Source organism: Dromiciops gliroides, chromosome 1, assembly GCF_019393635.1.
Source record: "Dromiciops gliroides isolate mDroGli1 chromosome 1, mDroGli1.pri, whole genome shotgun sequence".
NCBI lineage: Eukaryota > Metazoa > Chordata > Mammalia > Microbiotheria > Microbiotheriidae > Dromiciops > Dromiciops gliroides.
Window position 1 is genome coordinate 200,072,328 of NC_057861.1, and position 16,233 is coordinate 200,088,560.

A 16,233-nucleotide genomic window follows, 5' to 3' on the forward strand; every position below is an offset into this window, starting at 1 on the left:
CAAAATAATTCATGAAAATTGTATTTTGATATAAATTCTAAATGGGCTAAAAAACAGTCCATTTTCAGAAATTGTTTACCATATCATCTGGGACAAAAGATATCAAAGTCATTTCTCACTGACAGGTCAAAGTGTAGGAGAATGAGTTCATACCTTTGTTAGGCTAGGTTACATTAAATAACAATGATGGCTTTTAGATGTAGCCAGCACTCCCTGACAAAACTGGAAAACAAAGGAATAGATTTAATTAGGGTGAATAATTTGGACCCTAAGCAATCAGAATACAACTCAGTTGTACCAAGGAAAGATAAAGATTAGTTAATTTAAAATTTTCTGCTCCTTTGTTAAACGTGAACAGAGTTTTGCTACTGGTAGCTGGGAAACATTTAAATGGTTATGGAGATACCTAAAATATGATGTCAATGTGGTTCTGCTGTAATTAATGTCACTACTGTGCCAGCACTGAGACAAAGTGGAACTCTGGATCCTCATTCTGAGAGCTAAGGAGTTTTGATAAGCTCTAGTTAGCTAGACATTAGATCTGGACTGATTTTGTTAGGCTACTAAGAAACTGCACCGTGAAAAGGCCATAGAACATTGGTCCTAAAGGAACCATTTAGGTATGTGATGTTTAACTGCAGTTCCAGCTGTACCTCCATATGTTTGAATGGTCTTGGTTTTACCATTTGGGCAAATGAATTTAATCAATAATTTGCTACATATGGAGATTTTTCTAAGTATGTACGCGAGAAGAGTAAACATTACTTCAGAATGAAAGACACTATGAGAGTAAATGGAAATAGATGACGCCTGAAGACTTGGAAAACTATGTCAGTAGCAAATTATATAAAACTTATTAAGATGTTACAACTATAAAGGATGTTATAAAAAAGTGGAAGAATAATAAAGAAAGGGGTATGTGAAATATACTGTAAATTCGAAAAAAGATACACTTTAATTTGGATCTAACAGGTGCAAGGTATCAATTCCCAATGTGTTGTAAAGAATTGTTATTTGAGGTTTTTAATGCCTCCGAGCGCACTGGCCTGGGGCTCCTCAAACCGCAGGGTGCTCCACCTACTGGTTGTAGCCGTTGCCATGGCGCTGGCACCTCACATCATGACCACTCCCTGACGCCTACACGGGTCTGGCAAAATTATAATGATTGGAAGCCTAGTGAGGGCAGTCATGTGACTGTCAGAGCAGCCATTCCATTGGCTAGGGCTGTGTGGGGTTTTTCTGGGATTGGGGGAGGAGAATTGGGCATTCTAGCTGGACGCTGGAAAGACAGGAGGTCTGCTGCGTATTCTCAGCTGATTCCTGGGTGGTGGTACCTTTACAGGTTGTTTAATTTCCCTTTCCCTATTTTATTTCCTTTCCCTTGATCCTACTGATCCTGTTTGTTTTTTTTTTTAAGTTCGTTCTTGTTACAATAAATCCTGTTCTGTTTTGAGGGAGGCTGCTGGGCTCCTTCCTTGCCCCAATATTGTGGCGAGCCACTTAGCTAACACTCCCCAATTAAAAATTGGTCCCCACAGTTTTTGGTGAGTCAACCAGGAGTTGATTAACCTAGTGAAATTCTTTAACCCACCCCTCCTCCCCCTTATTTGGCCAAGAGCCAACTAACCTGGGGGACCTTCTTGCCCCTCCCCACTGCCCAAATTCTAGCATTATAAGCTTTTACCTTAAACAAGCTTTTCCTCCTACAGGTGAAGAACTTCTCCACCAAGAGCACATGGCTCTGTCTTCTGGAAAGGGTTATTGAACCTTATTGCTTGATTTATAAGGCAATTAATGAACACATTGAGTCTTACTGATGTTTCATTTCCTTTTGATAAATTGTTTATCATTTCAATTATCTGTTATTGTCACTGTACTAGATAGAGAATTCATGGACAAGATGATGTGGTTTACTTGCTTAATGAAGATTCTGTAATAATGTTTATTATTATGATCAGCCATTTACATTCATTTATCATTTGTATGTCATTGTGACTATGTATACTCTGGGTATGGTTTGGGATTATATATTTCAAGTATATCCTAAGTTATGCAGTGTAGCACGCATTTATACCATCAAATTGTCTTTGGTGAAATTAATACAAGATTTATGATTTATGGAAACTTACCATTTCAGAGACTAATTGCTCTTACAATGAGCTTAATGGAGATGGTTCAACTCCATGTTGAGAGAGGCTGACGGTCTCCTTCCTTGCCCCAATATTGTGGCAAGCTGCTTAGCTAACACTCCCCAATTAAAAATTGGTCCCTACAGTGTAAAGCATCAATGCAGATCAACAACTTCCCCATTTAGTCCTAACAAAGTTGCCGGGGCACTGAGAGGTTAAATGATTTTCCTGTGAGCACTGAACTAGTACGTATTAGAGGGAAAACCTAAACCCAGGCATGATTCCAAGGCTGGCCCTCCACTCACTGTTCCATGTGGCCTTTCAAGTATATCTGTATGTATCCAAGAGAACTATGGGAACGTGAGCAGCAGGAGAACCCAGGGAAGAGGGCTATTCTTCTGGTGGCACAGTGACGATGTGGTACTTACTGCCTCAGACACTGACTAGCTATTGGACTTTGGGTAAATCACTTAATCTCTTAGCATGACAGCTTCCTCATATGTAAAATGAAAATAACAATAGCAACTACTTCACAGGGTTATTATGAGGACCAAATGAGAAAACTTGTAAAGCACTTTGCAAACCTCAGAGAGATAAATCCCAGGCATAAGGAAGAGAACCATGTTCTATAGCAACATAGTATATAAGAGATGGCCAAGAATGGTCAAAAAAAGTGAGGCATCTGTAAGGACTATTAAGGAAACTGAAAATGTCAGCACCAATACAAAAACTGAAAAGTCTCTCTTACCATTATGGCCAAAGAAATCTGACTGTAGTTGGCCAAAGTATGAACTTACTAGTCTTGCCTGGAACTGGAATAAAATGACTGTTTATGCCTGTGAGTACCTGCTTCATTGTTATTAGTGATCATAAAAAATGTAGTTCCTTCATAGGCATTTGTTCCCCTATGTCTGGGATGTTGATCTTTAAACTATTCCTCACTAAAAGGCTCCGTGGCCTTTTGGATGTTCTAACGGGACTCCTAAAAGATTTTCCAATGAGTGATGATGGGAGTAGGGAGGGTATGATGGAATGTGAGTGAGATTTCCCCCACCCCTTAGTTATAAGAGATTTAATATAGTTAAGTGATTTAATTGTGATAACAAGCATATTAACTGAAAAGTATGATTTATTATATTTACATATCTTGTTTTAATTGTATTAGTAGATTAAGTCTCTCTTCTAACTACTTAATAATGTCAGATGATACTTTTATGATAAAATAATGGAATTTGGCAGACACCCAGGGGCCCCACCTGATTGATTTAGTATTGTTTGAATTGGGTGAGAATGAGAAACGAAGTACCTACTCAAGGATGATTGGATGGAGGACACACCTGGCCGGCCCTGAGTGATGTGTTGGTGTACTGCTGACATCAGCAAGAGACCACTCTCAATCAACCAGCTTGAAGGACCTCCCCTTTGGGGGAGTGAGAGAGAAACTAGTAAGTGGACCTCTCTTTTTGGTGAGGAGAAATGATTGTGGCAGCAGATGGAGAAGGGGGGCGTGGGGGTGGAGCCTTCTTAGTCGTTTGGACACCAGTGTGGTGGTGAGAGATTTCACGTGTGTAACGATTGGAATGACGCCACCTGCTGGATACTTACTGTAGAGGAGTTCTGCCCATGAAGGGAAGGTCTTTGAGGGCAAGACCAGGAGTCAGGAAGTGACGCGGACTAGTGGGAGGAGGAAGGAAGAGACTGGCGCTCAGTCTCGCTCTCTTTCCTCTGGACTCTGGCGGAGAAGGGAGCTAGAAATGTGCTCTCCCTTTAATAGATAGGAATCTAGGCCTTTTTCTCTCTCTTTACCAAATTCTTATTCTCCTTAATAAATGCTTAAAAGTCTAACTCTTGCTAAAGCTTATAATTTATTGGCGACCACTCATTAGATATTTTAGACAGTTTAGCTAGAATTTTAGCCTTAACACGTGGGCTGCTAGGAAAGGATATTGCTTTCTTTCTCTCTGGCTATACCGAATTAGATCTGAGCTAGGATTTCCATGCTATAAGGAATCTGTTCTCAATCTCTCTGTCTTCACTAACTTATAATATATATTATAATAAATCTTTAAAAGCCTAAACTCTTGTTGAATTTATCAGTTATTTTAGCCAGCTTCCCCCCAAGACTGGGGGTGGGGGGCAGATTAGAACCCACAATTTAGATTTTAAACAACACACTTTCCAATGTCAAGCATTAGGTAATATCACAAGATACAATAGTCAGCAATACTATATTTTAGAAACCACAAGTGTTATTCTTTACTCAAGGGGGTCAGCAGAATGGTGACCCTGTTGCCGTAGGAAGGATGATGTGGGTGTTGGAGGATGCTGACATTTGTCATGTAGGCAGTTTCAATACTTCCTAAGAAGATGCTTTAATTTTAGATACTTTTTAATTACTATTGTACAGAAGCATTCAAGCTCCGGAAGGAGTATAAAAACCCATTGATTTTGTAACTCAGGGTCTTTCAGGTCCAACCCCTGACTGACCGGCTTTATTGTGAGATAGGCCCTCTCTCAATAAACCTATTTTCTATGGCTTGGAGACTTTGTTGTTTCTGTTCCTCCATCAGACTTAGAAATTTTCCCGACAGGAACAAAGGAGGGAACTTGACAGGAGAAATGACAAAGTGACCAAAAGAGTACTAGCTAGGAGCTTCTGAATGAGTAGATGCAGAGGATGGAGTGACCCTGATAGACCAAGGTCAGATATATAGTGGATAATGAAATCATGCTCATCCTCATTCTTTTGGGTATGATGAAGTTGGGACAGGGCCTGGTAAGTATGGCAAGTAGAAAAGTATCAAAAGGGTTGCTATTGTAAATACTTGCAATCCAATGGAAATGACCTTCTATAAGAATGACTGAGGGGGCAGCTAGGTGGCGCAGTGGATAAAGCACCGGCCCTGGATTCAGGAGTACCTGAGTTCAAATCCTGCCTCAGACACTTGACACTTACTAGCTGTGTGACCCTGGGCAAGTCACTTAACCCCCATTACCCTGCAAAACAAAAACAAACAACACAAAGAATGACTGACCATTAAAGTACATTCCATTAAAAGTTAAAGTATAGGGACATCTAGGTGGCACAGTGGATAGAGCATCAGCCCTGGATTCAGGAGGTCCTGAGTTCAAATCTGGCCTCAGACACTTGACACTTACTAGCTGTGTGACCCTAGGCAAGTCACTTAACCCCAATTGCCTCACCAAAAAAAAAAAAAAAAAGTTAAACTATAGAATGATAATTTGTCCCATGTTTATAGCCAAAGTTGACTAATATGGTAATGTTTTACATAACTGCACATGTATAACCTATATCTGATTGCTCACCACCTCAGGGATGGGGGAGGGCTGGGAGGGAGGGAATGAGAGAGGGATAGAATTTGGAACTCAAAACTTTAAATAAATAAATAAATAAATGTTTAGATCCAAAGCAAAGCACATAATTGCATGGGTAACTTGGTTTTGTAATTTGAAATATGAAAATGTCACTGAGGGCTCATTCCCACTTCAAGGGAAATAAATAAAAAGAGATAGAGTAGGCAGAAACAAACCAGAGAACAGAGGTTCCTGTGGGCCTCACAGAATCAATCTATCTCTTACACTAGACTACAATCTCCTACATGATAGAGACTGTCTCTGGTCTTCTACCTTGTTATCTCTAATCCCTTGCACATTGCCCTTTCTAAGCCAAGCAAAATGTTTGCTGCTGACATAAAAGTACACGATTAGAAAGTGCCAACAATACTGCTGAGCCACTGCTACTAGGTTCTCCAAATTATAAGATAAATGACCAAGATACCAATAACTATTGTGCTTTTCTTCCATGTACCAAATCAGTAATAACAGACAATGGAATAGACCACAGGTGAGAGTTCAGTTCAACCTCTAAAAAATGGCACTAAAAAATCCTGTCACAAAAAATTGAGCTCGATATCTAAAATGCAATACCTTTAGCACCTACTACGTGTACAATACATGCCATTTTAAGGAAGCTGTTTCCAACTCCAGCCAAAGATTTTATTCTAAGCAGTGGTCACCATAAATTAATTCAGACCATTGGGTAATTTGGTTTTTTTAAAAAAACCCGTTATCACTCCCCATTTGATCAATTTACATTTAATTTCATCTCAGAAGAACAAGACTAACTGTTCAAACAAATGATTTATAAGAGTAAAAGTTAATGGAGGGGGGCAGCTAGGTGGTGTAGTGGATAAAGCACCGGCCCTGGATTCAGGAGTAACTGAGTTCAAATCCGGCCTCAGGAACTTGAGGCTTAACTAGCTGTGTGACCCTGGGCAAGTCACTTAACCCTCATTGCCCTGCTCAAAAAAAAAAAAAAGTTAATGGAGGGAGCCAAGATGGTGGAGGAAAGGCAGTGAGCTCTTGAACTCATAACACAATTGCTTAAAAAAACATCCAAATAATGACACAGGACAATTCCTGGAGCAGCAAAATCCACAGAAGAATGTGCTGAAATCATCTTCCAACCAGGACTGCATGGAAGGTCAGAAGGAGGGAGCTGCTGTGCTGAGACAGGAATGGAACCCAACCCCAGTCACCCTGACACAGATTCGGTCCCAGGAAGGCCTCACCAGAGAAGGAGACCCCCAGAGCCTCTGAATCAGCTGAAGCGCCAGTGTCGTCTGGAATTAAGCTCACAGTCTGGTGAGAGGATTGAGCCCTTGATAGGGGGGAGATTATAGGGGTCTATGCTGGTGCTGAAGCAGAACTTGGGTTTTTTCACCTCTGATGGGAACCAGGAGGTAGGTTTGAGTAGTAGTGGCCCAGGTTGGGGAGGGGTACAGGCTCCTTGGAGCTGACAACCACAACACACAAAGCTGGTTGATTAGCAAGTTGGTCTGGTGTCTCTACAGACCAGGGAACAGGCCAGGTGAGTGAAGAACCTGCTTCTCCTTAAATCATACCACCTGGAACTTCTTAAGTTTGGGATACTGCAGCCTGGAAACAGTGCCCCACTTTAAGGAGCTAAAAGTGAAGTAAAAGAAAGCCAAGATGAGCAAACAGAGAAAGGTGAGGACCATAGAAAGTTTCTTTAGTGATAAGGAAGATTGAGGTGCACCCTCAGAGGAAGATGTCAATGTCAGGGCCCCTATATCTAAAGCTTCCAAGAAAAATATGAATTGGTCTCAAGCCATAGGAATGCTCAAAAAGGACTTTGAAGATAAAGTTAGAGAGGTAGAGGGTAGAGGAAAAAATGGAAAGAGAAATGAGGGTGAGGCAAGAAATACATAAGAAAAAAGTCAACAGCTTGAAAAGCCAAATTGGCCAAATGGAAAAGTTAAGGGAAGCCGTCGTCTCTTTCCTCTACGAAAGCAATCAGTTCATTATCTAAAATAAGAGCAAAAAATTTGGTCTTTTCTATCAGTTGCCCTTCATAAAGTTCTGTTCTAGATAAACTACGCCCTATATTTAAAAACAGATTGAATACCTAATTTATGAATGTGCTTCAACTTCAAAATGGCCCTGCCTACAATTACAGTGCACATAGATTATAATCAGTGCCTGCCTAAACAGAATTCGCCTCCAATAGAATTTTTAGTTTTATAATTAATCTGAATTCTTGCTTGGTAGGTCAAGAACAGCAATTTGTTCCACTTTCAACTCAGTCTTAAGTACACCTTCCCACCTAATCTTTCCTCAGAGGAAACTTTTGACATTCTAAACAGATTTCTTTGGCTGTTATCTTTTCAGTAGCATTAGGCACATTTGCTAGCTTGCATTTCTCAAATTTCCAAGTCAGCATTTCTCCTTTAGGATAACCATATTCAAAAGCATCTTAAATATCCCACAATATTTAATTCACGATTTTTAAGGCAGCTAAATTCTGACAATCGATTTGCTCCCTTTTCTAGACACATTTGGAGCCAACCTTTTTTTAAGACTGAAGACTTTTTTTCTTCAAGGCAATGGGGATTAAGTGACTTGCCCAGGGTGGCACAGCTAGTAAGTGTCAAGTATCTGAGGCCAAATTTGAACTCAGGTCTTCCTGAATCCAAGGCCGGTGCTTTATCCATTGTGACACCTAGCTGCCCAAGACTGAAGACTTCTTAAAAAGATTGGTAAAGTCAGACTTTCCTTGATACTCTTAGCTCATCCAGCTGCTGCCCTGTATTTCTCCTCTCCACTGATAAACTTCTGTAAAGAGTTGTCTAAGCAATTACATTAGAAAAAAATATTTGAGAATGAATAGGCAGAGAAACTTGATACTAACTTTGAAGGAGAAATTGAAAAAAGTTTAAGGTTTTTATATGCTGAAATAAATATAATGAGTTAAGGAAGTACAGCTGTTTATATTGTGCTTTGTGTTGTTTCTAAAAGTGAATCCCTTAATAATCTTGGGGTATGACTTCTTTTCCACCCTTCACATCCAGTTACCAAGATCTGTTTATTCCATCTAAATCTCTAAATCTAATTTCCATCAAAATCATATTACCTGTAAAGAAGAATCTAAAAGGATTGCTAAATTCCATCCCATTGATGATGCTCCCTGGAAACTGTCTTTGCAGACTTAATAATTTAACATAACCAGTAACCTTCCTTCAGTGATACATATGCTTGCTTCAAAATGCTATCTGAGGTTAACTCTTTTAAATAACCAAAGAATAGTCATCTGTGAAATAGAAAAATCACTGCATTTAAAGTCAGGGTAGAGGGGGCAGCTAGGTAGCACAGTGGATAAAGCACTGGCCTTGGATTCAGGAGGACCGGAGTTCAAATCCAGCCTCAAACACTTGACACTAGCTGTGTGACCCTGGGCAAGTCACTTAACCTTCATTACCCTGCAAAAAACAAAAAAACCAAACCCCCCAAAACAAACAAACAAACAAAAAATAAATAAAGTCAGGGTAGAGGGGGGTGGAGCCAAGATGGCAGAGGATAGACATTAAACCAACAGGGCTCCTGATACAAACACCCCAAACATAGCAATAAAAGAATCCTTGGGCAGAAAAACACACAAAAATATGGGCTGAGAGTTTTCTTCAGCTATAGATAGATTTCAGGGGGCCGTGCTGGGCCACAAATAAAGACTAACCCCGCAATTGGGCCAACACACCAGACACCGGCCAGAGAAATTTGCCCCAGTGCCTCTGAATCGGCTGCAGCATCGGTGTCCTCTGGAACCGGAGCGGTAGGACTGAACGGCTGGCCAGGGTGGGTGGTGGCAGGTAAGTGCAGGGGTACCAGTGGACTAGGGGAAAGGATTCGACTGTCCCACCCCAGCAGGGAACCAGGAAGAAATCCTGAGTGGCGGGAGACCCAGGTTGGGGAGGGGAGCAGGGGAGCAGTCTCATCAGAAGCTGAGAACCACACCACAGAAAGCGTTGCTGGTTGGTTGCTTAGTAATGTAGGCCTGAAGTTATCTCCAGACCTGAGAACTGGCCAGGTGAGATTAAAGCCTGCCCTCCCTCAACCCAAAACACCTGGGACCCTCTGAAGCTGAGAACAGGAGTAGAGCCGAGAAGCAGACCCCACCCCCCACCCCATACCCCCCAGTGGAGAGTTTAAAATCAAATGAAAGCAAGGCCAGGCAGGCTGAGAAGAAGCCCAACCATCCCCGGGGCCACGCTGTAGCTTGAACAGTGTGTTCTGGAAGCAGTGTCACACTTTAAGAAGGCGTTAAAAGCCGAGAAATAGTAAGCCAGGATGAGTAGGCAGAGGAAGCAGAAGACCATCGAAAACTTCTTTGGGGGTAAAGTAGACCATAATACAACCTCAGAAGAAGATAATAACAGGGTCAAACCTCCAACATCCAAAGCTTCCAAAAAAAATATGAACTGGTCTCAGGCCATGGAAACTCTCAAAAGGGTCTTTGAAGAGAAAGTGGGAGAAATAGAAAGAAGATGTAGAGAAAAGGAGGAAAGAATGGAAAGGGAAATGAGAGTGATGCAGGAGAGTCATGAGAAAAAAGTCAAAAGTTGGAAAAGGAGATTAAAAAACTGTCTAATGAAAATAACTGCCTAAGAATTAGGATTGAACAAATGGAAGCTAGTGACCTTATCAGAAACCAAGACACAGTAAAGCAAATCCAATTGAATGAAAAAATAGAGGGCAATGTGAAATATCTCCTTGGAAAAACAGCTGACCTGGAAAATAAATCTAGGAGAGATAATTTGAAAATCATTGGACTACCTGAAAACCATGACCAAAACAAAAGCTTAGACACCATCCTCCAAGAGATTGTGAGGGAAAATTGCCCTGATATTCTAGAAGCAGAAGCTAAAATAGAAATTGAAAGAATCCACCAGATCACCTCCTGAAAGAAATCCCAAAAGGAAAACCTCCAGAAATATTATAGCCAAATTCCAGAACTCCCAAGTCAAGGAGAAAATACTGCAAGCAGCTAGAAAAAAGGAATTCAAATACTGTGGAGCTCCAATAAGGATAAAGCAAGATCTAGCAGCTTCTACATTAAGGGACCGAAGGGCATGGAATATGATATTCCAGAGGGCAAAGGAACTGGGACTTCAGCCAAAAATCACATACCCAGCAAAACTGAGTATAATTTTTCAGAGGCAAAAATGGGATTTCAATGAGAAAAAGGTCTTTCAAGCATTTGTGATGAAAAGACATGAACTGAATAGAAAATTTGACTTTCAAATACAAGATCCTGGAGAAGCATAAAAAGGTAAACAGGAAAAAGACTTCATGAAGGATATTAAAAGATCAAACTGTTTACATTCCTACATGGAAAAGATAATATTTTGAAATCGTAAGAAATATCTCAGTAAGAAATTCACAGAAGACAGGGCTGAACTGAATGTGAAGGGATGATATCTGTAAAGCATTTATGTTTTGTTCTTTGTAGGGCAGACAGGGTGGGATGTCTTATGTCTGGGGCTGGATTTGGGCTTGGGGCCTCCTGGGTCCAGGGCTGGTGCTTTGTCCACTGTGCCATCTAACTAATCCATGATGACATCATTAAAATAGGGTTGAGATGTAGGAGGAATAAACTGGGGGAGGGAGAAGGGGAGAGATGGTCTGGGGAGAGGTAGTTCCCATGAAGAAAAAAGCTTATGGAGGAGAGTAGAAGAGGGGGAAGGAGTTGGGGAGTGAGTGAACCTTAATATCATCAGAATTGGCTCAAAGAAGGACTAACATACATACTCAAGTAGGTATAGTAATATATTTTTGCCCTGGGTGGGGGGGAGGGAGAAAGGGGGGGAAAGGGAAGGAGGAAAGGGAAGATTGGGGGAGAGAGCAGTAAAAAGCAAAACACTTTCAAGGAAGATGAAGATGTTCTGCATTACTGCACCAGTATGACATATTGAATTGCTTGATCTCATAGGGAGGGTTGAGGAGGGAGGGAGGGAGGAAGGAAGAAAAATTTAGAACACAGAATTAGCTCAGGGACCCTGATCTCACTGGAGTGGGCTTATGGAGGAAATAGCTTTCATGCCCAATTGGGAGGAGCAATCCATTTAACCCTGCAGGAAAATGGGAGGGGAAAAGGATAAGGAAGGAAGGGTGAAAAAAGGGAGTGAAGAGCAAGGGAGAGGATAATCAGAAGTAAAACACCTCTGAGGAGGAATAGGTAAAAAGAAGATAGAATAAATGTCATGGGAAGGGAGTGGGATGGAGGGAAATAGTTATGATGATTGATTATAATGGCAAAACATATGGTACCTACTTTGCTGGGCTTTTATGAAGAAAATTCTCTGTCAAACTTAAGGTACTATATAAAGAGGGGGCAGCTAGGTGGCATAGTAGATAAAGCACTGGCCTTGGATTCAGGAGTACCTGAGTTCAAATCCGACCTCAGACACTTGATACTTAACTAGCTGTGTGACCCTGGGCAAGTCACTTAACCCCCATTGCCCTGCAAAAAAAAAAGAAAGAAAAAGAAAAAAAAAAGCCTTCGATACAAAACAAAAACAAAAAAGGGGCAGCTAGGTGGTGCACTGGATAGAGCACTGGCCCTGGATTCAGGAGGACCTGAGTTCAAATCCGGCCTCAGACACTTTACACTTACTAGCTGTGTGACCCTAGGCAAGTCACTTAACCCCAATTGCCTCACCAAACAAACAAACAAACAAGGTACTGTATAAAGGTTATGATCAACAGGATACTATCAGAAAAACCTGGAAAGACCTACATGAACTGAAACAGAGTGAAATGTACTGTACACAAAATAACAGCAATAGTGGGGGATGATCTACTGGGAAGCATGTGGTTATTTTCAGCAAGGCAATGATCCAATATAACCCTGAAAGACTTATGAAGATTGCAGCCCATCTACAGAGAAAGAACTGATAGTATCTGAAAACAGATGGAAATACACTTAAAAATTTTTTTTCATTTCCTCTTTGACAATTCCTTAATCTGAAGTTTTGGTTTTTTTGACTGTTTTCTCTCACAACTAGCTAATATGGGAATTTTTCCATGACTATGCATGTATAGCTTATTTTGAATTGCTTGAGTTCCTGTGGGTGGGGGAGTGGGAATGGAGGGGGAAGAGAAGTTGGAACACAAAGTTTAAAAAAAAATTGATGTTAAAATTTTGTTTTTACATATATTTTGGAAAATAAAATTCTATTAAAAATGGTAAAGTTAGGGGCAGCTAGGTGGCACAGTGGATAGAGCACAGGCCCTGGAGTCAGGAGTACCTGAGTTTAAATCCGTCCTCAGACACTTAACACTTACTAGCTGTGTGACCCTGGGCAAGTCACTTAACCCCAATTGCCTCACTAAAAAAAAAAAAAAAAAGTTAAGTCAGGGTACCTGGATTGATTACTAGCTTTGTTAGTGTGACCTAAGGGCAAGTCTCATTAAATCTCATAAAGTCAATTTGTTCTTATACTAGATCCTTTCAAAGCAAAGTTTAGGTGTTGACTCCTATATTCATTAATAAATATTTAAGTGCCTCCTATAGGCCAGGCACTGTGCTAAGCAGAGGCAAGGTACAGTCCTTGCCCTCTGACCTTTCTTAATCTACCCCCTCAAAAAATTAATTCACATTTAATGTTTCAACATATCATTTTCTTATATGTATGTTATTTCCTCCAACAGAATGCTCTTGAGAATGGGAAGTTTCACTCTGATCTTTAAACTCCCAAGCACTTAACAAAGTGACTTACTTATGGTCTGATCCCTTATCTTTGAGGGAGTAGAACTAGATTAGTTCCAAAATTCCTTCAAGATCTTAATCTATGATCTTTTTCCTCTTTAACACTTTACCTGGACTGCTCCTATAATCAATCGATAAATCTTTAGTAACGTGCCAGTAACTGTGCTAGGTGCTGGGGATCCAAAGACCAAAGTCAAATAAATAGTGCCTGCCTTCAGGAAGCTTACAACCTAGCTCATAGAGACACGTATACCTGTGTAGGTATGTGCAGAGGTATACAAAAGATACGAAGTAAACATTTCACCAATAAGGTTACCCTGGAGCTGAGCCTTAAACAGAACCAGGGATACTAAAAGCTGGAGTTGTGGTAGGAGCGCATTCCAAGTGGGGAAAGAACAACATAGTGCAAAAACACGGAGATGGGAAATGGAATACCCTTTGAGATAGTAAAGTCTGTTTGGCTGAACATGGTATGCATAAAAGGGAGTACCGTTTAATATGGCTGCAAAGGTAGGTTATGGATGTACCTGCCCACCCCCACCATTAGACTGTAAAGATAGTGCGATGAAAATGTTTATTTCAAATTCAACAGACACGCCTAGTCCTTCTTTCTATGTTATGGGGAGGGAGAGGCAGGGGAATTAGATACAAAAGGATAACTTCGACATGGAATTAACCTGAAAGCGCTCTCTCCATTCTTCTTTAAATATTTCAACAGTACCAAGTTTGTAGCTGCCCTTTGTTTTCACCACACTCTACTTGGTATTTATTTTACTCATGTATTACAAGCCTCATCCCCACCCCATTAAATTAAGCTCCAACGGGGCAGATGTGGTGTCCCGTTTTATCTTTAGGTCACCCGCTCCTACCACCGCCACCCTTAAATTTGTAAAACCGAAATGAACCCACTAGGCAGACAAGGGACCCCAAGCGCCTCCATGGAAAAGATTCTGCGGTCAGAGCACCAGCACCTTACGGCATCATTTGTCCTAAGGGACAAAGTGGAATTAAGGGGAGGGGGGATCAGAGAGGGTGCCTGGTCGCATCAGTGACAAGGGACACCTGGGTACCCTCCCACGATGCGGGAGCTGAGTCACAGGCACCTGTCCGGGCCAGAGGGGATCGTCCGCCCAGGTGCGAGCTCCGGCGTTGAACAGAATCCCTCGCTGCGGCTGGCAGTCGTGGGGTCCTCGCAAAGCGGAGCAAGAGCAAGTGCAAGCAAGGGAAGCCCAAACGAGAGAAAGGTGTTGGGGTCTGAGGTTATGGTGTTCTGCCCAAGGCCTTCTTCCCCCCAACCCCGCTCCGGCTTCCGGAGCTCCACCTTCCGCCGCCCCATTACCCCTGTGCCGGGGGGGGGGGGGGGGGGAATCCCTGCTCCCTCCCGCCCCAACCCTGTAGGGACTTCTGGGTTCCTCTGGACGCAGGATCTGGGGACCGCGGGGAAGGGGTCCCTGGCACTTCGGCAGACTCCTCCCCCGCGCCCAGACGCAGGTCAGCAAGCCCTACGCAAACCCCCCGCAGAGCTCCGGTCAGCTTACCTCTATGCGCCGCCGCGGCTTCTGTACCACGTGTCCTTTTCTTTTTCTTTCTCTCCCCCCCCCCCTTGCCCGCCCTTTTATCCACCCGTTCCACCAATCTCGGTGTGCCCTCTTAGTGATTGACAGCAACTCCGCCGCGAGAGGGCGGGGCCAGGGGTAAGTGGATAGCAGCAGAGGAGTTCAGTGCTCGAGATTCCACTATGAATTTGCTCTTTGGCCCAGCTTCTACTTGTCCCAGCGAGGAAGGATGGTGGCCTGGAAAGGACCTGCCGCTGGGAATTACTTTAACGAACCGCAGTGACGCCCTCGTGTGGGGCTTGCCCAATGGGGAAGTTCGATAACGACTTTAACGAAGCCTTTTAGCTGAATCCCCCACCCCTCCTACGAGGTGCTTTCTCTTCCGGAAGTGTATTGCTATTCACCAATCACTCTGGGGCACTTAAGCTGTCACTCAGTAGTCTACGAGTTATTTGCTTTAGGTGTAGCGGTCTGTGGTTGCCCAGCGCTTATTGTTATCTGCATCGTTATCGTGCACAGTCTGTTCTTTGCGTAGTTAAAACAAATATTTTGTTGTTATGCAGACGTGTCCGACTCTTACGTGACCCTTCTGGCATTTTCTTGGCAAAGATACTGGAGCAGTTTGCCATCTCTTTGTCCAGCTCATTTTGCAAATAAGGAAACGGAGGGTTGAGTTAAATAGGGTTAAGTGACTTGCCCAGGGTAACAGGGCTAGGAAATCTCTTGAGATCGGATTTGAACTCAGGTCTTCCTGACTCGGTTTAGTAGATGCCTTACTTGCAAGACTGCTAGCACAGTGGCACTTAAATCCTGTGATTTCAGCTCTTCAAAAGTATCCCACGGGGCAGCTAGGTGGCGCAGTGGCTAGAGCACCGGCCCAGAGTCAGGAGGACCTGAGTTCAAATTTGGCCTCAGACACCTAGCTGTGTGATTCTGAGGGGGAAAAAAAAAGAAATCATCCTTCTTATAATTTTTGACAGCACAATATTCTATTAGAGTCATATACCACTGCTTGTTTGGGCATTCCCCAATTGATGGGTATCCCTTTGATTTCCAATTCTTAGCTACCAATAAAAGCTGCTATAAATTTTTTTGCAAAGTTCTTCCCCCCCCCTTTTGGATATTTTTAGGATATAGACCTAGCAGTGGTATTGCTGGATCAAAGGGTATGTATATTTTTATGGCCCTTTGGGCACAGTTCCAAATTGCTCTCCAGAATGGTTGGATCAGTTCACAACTCCACCAACAATGCATTAGTGTCCCAGTTTTCCCACATCCCCTCCAACATGCAACATTTTCCTTTTTCATTATATTTCCTACTCTAATAGGTGTGAGGTGGTACCTCAGAGTTGTTTCCATTTGCATTTTTCTAATCAATAGTTATTTAGAGTATTTTTTATATGACTATAGATAGCTTTGATTTCTTCTGAAAACTGCTTGTTTATATCCTTTGATCATTTGT

General features: G+C 42.1%; 1 protein-coding gene across 1 annotated transcript in view; it reads right to left on the reverse strand.

Moving 5' to 3' along the window:
• Positions 1 to 15,019, reverse strand: part of CNDP2 (carnosine dipeptidase 2) — a 46,274-nt gene extending 31,255 nt beyond the window's left edge. The window contains exon 1 of the mRNA XM_043978438.1: positions 14,754 to 15,019. The gene's annotated coding sequence lies outside the window, so the exon portion shown is untranslated. The remainder of the gene's footprint in view (positions 1 to 14,753) is intronic.
• Positions 15,020 to 16,233: the final 1,214 nt, after the last annotated feature.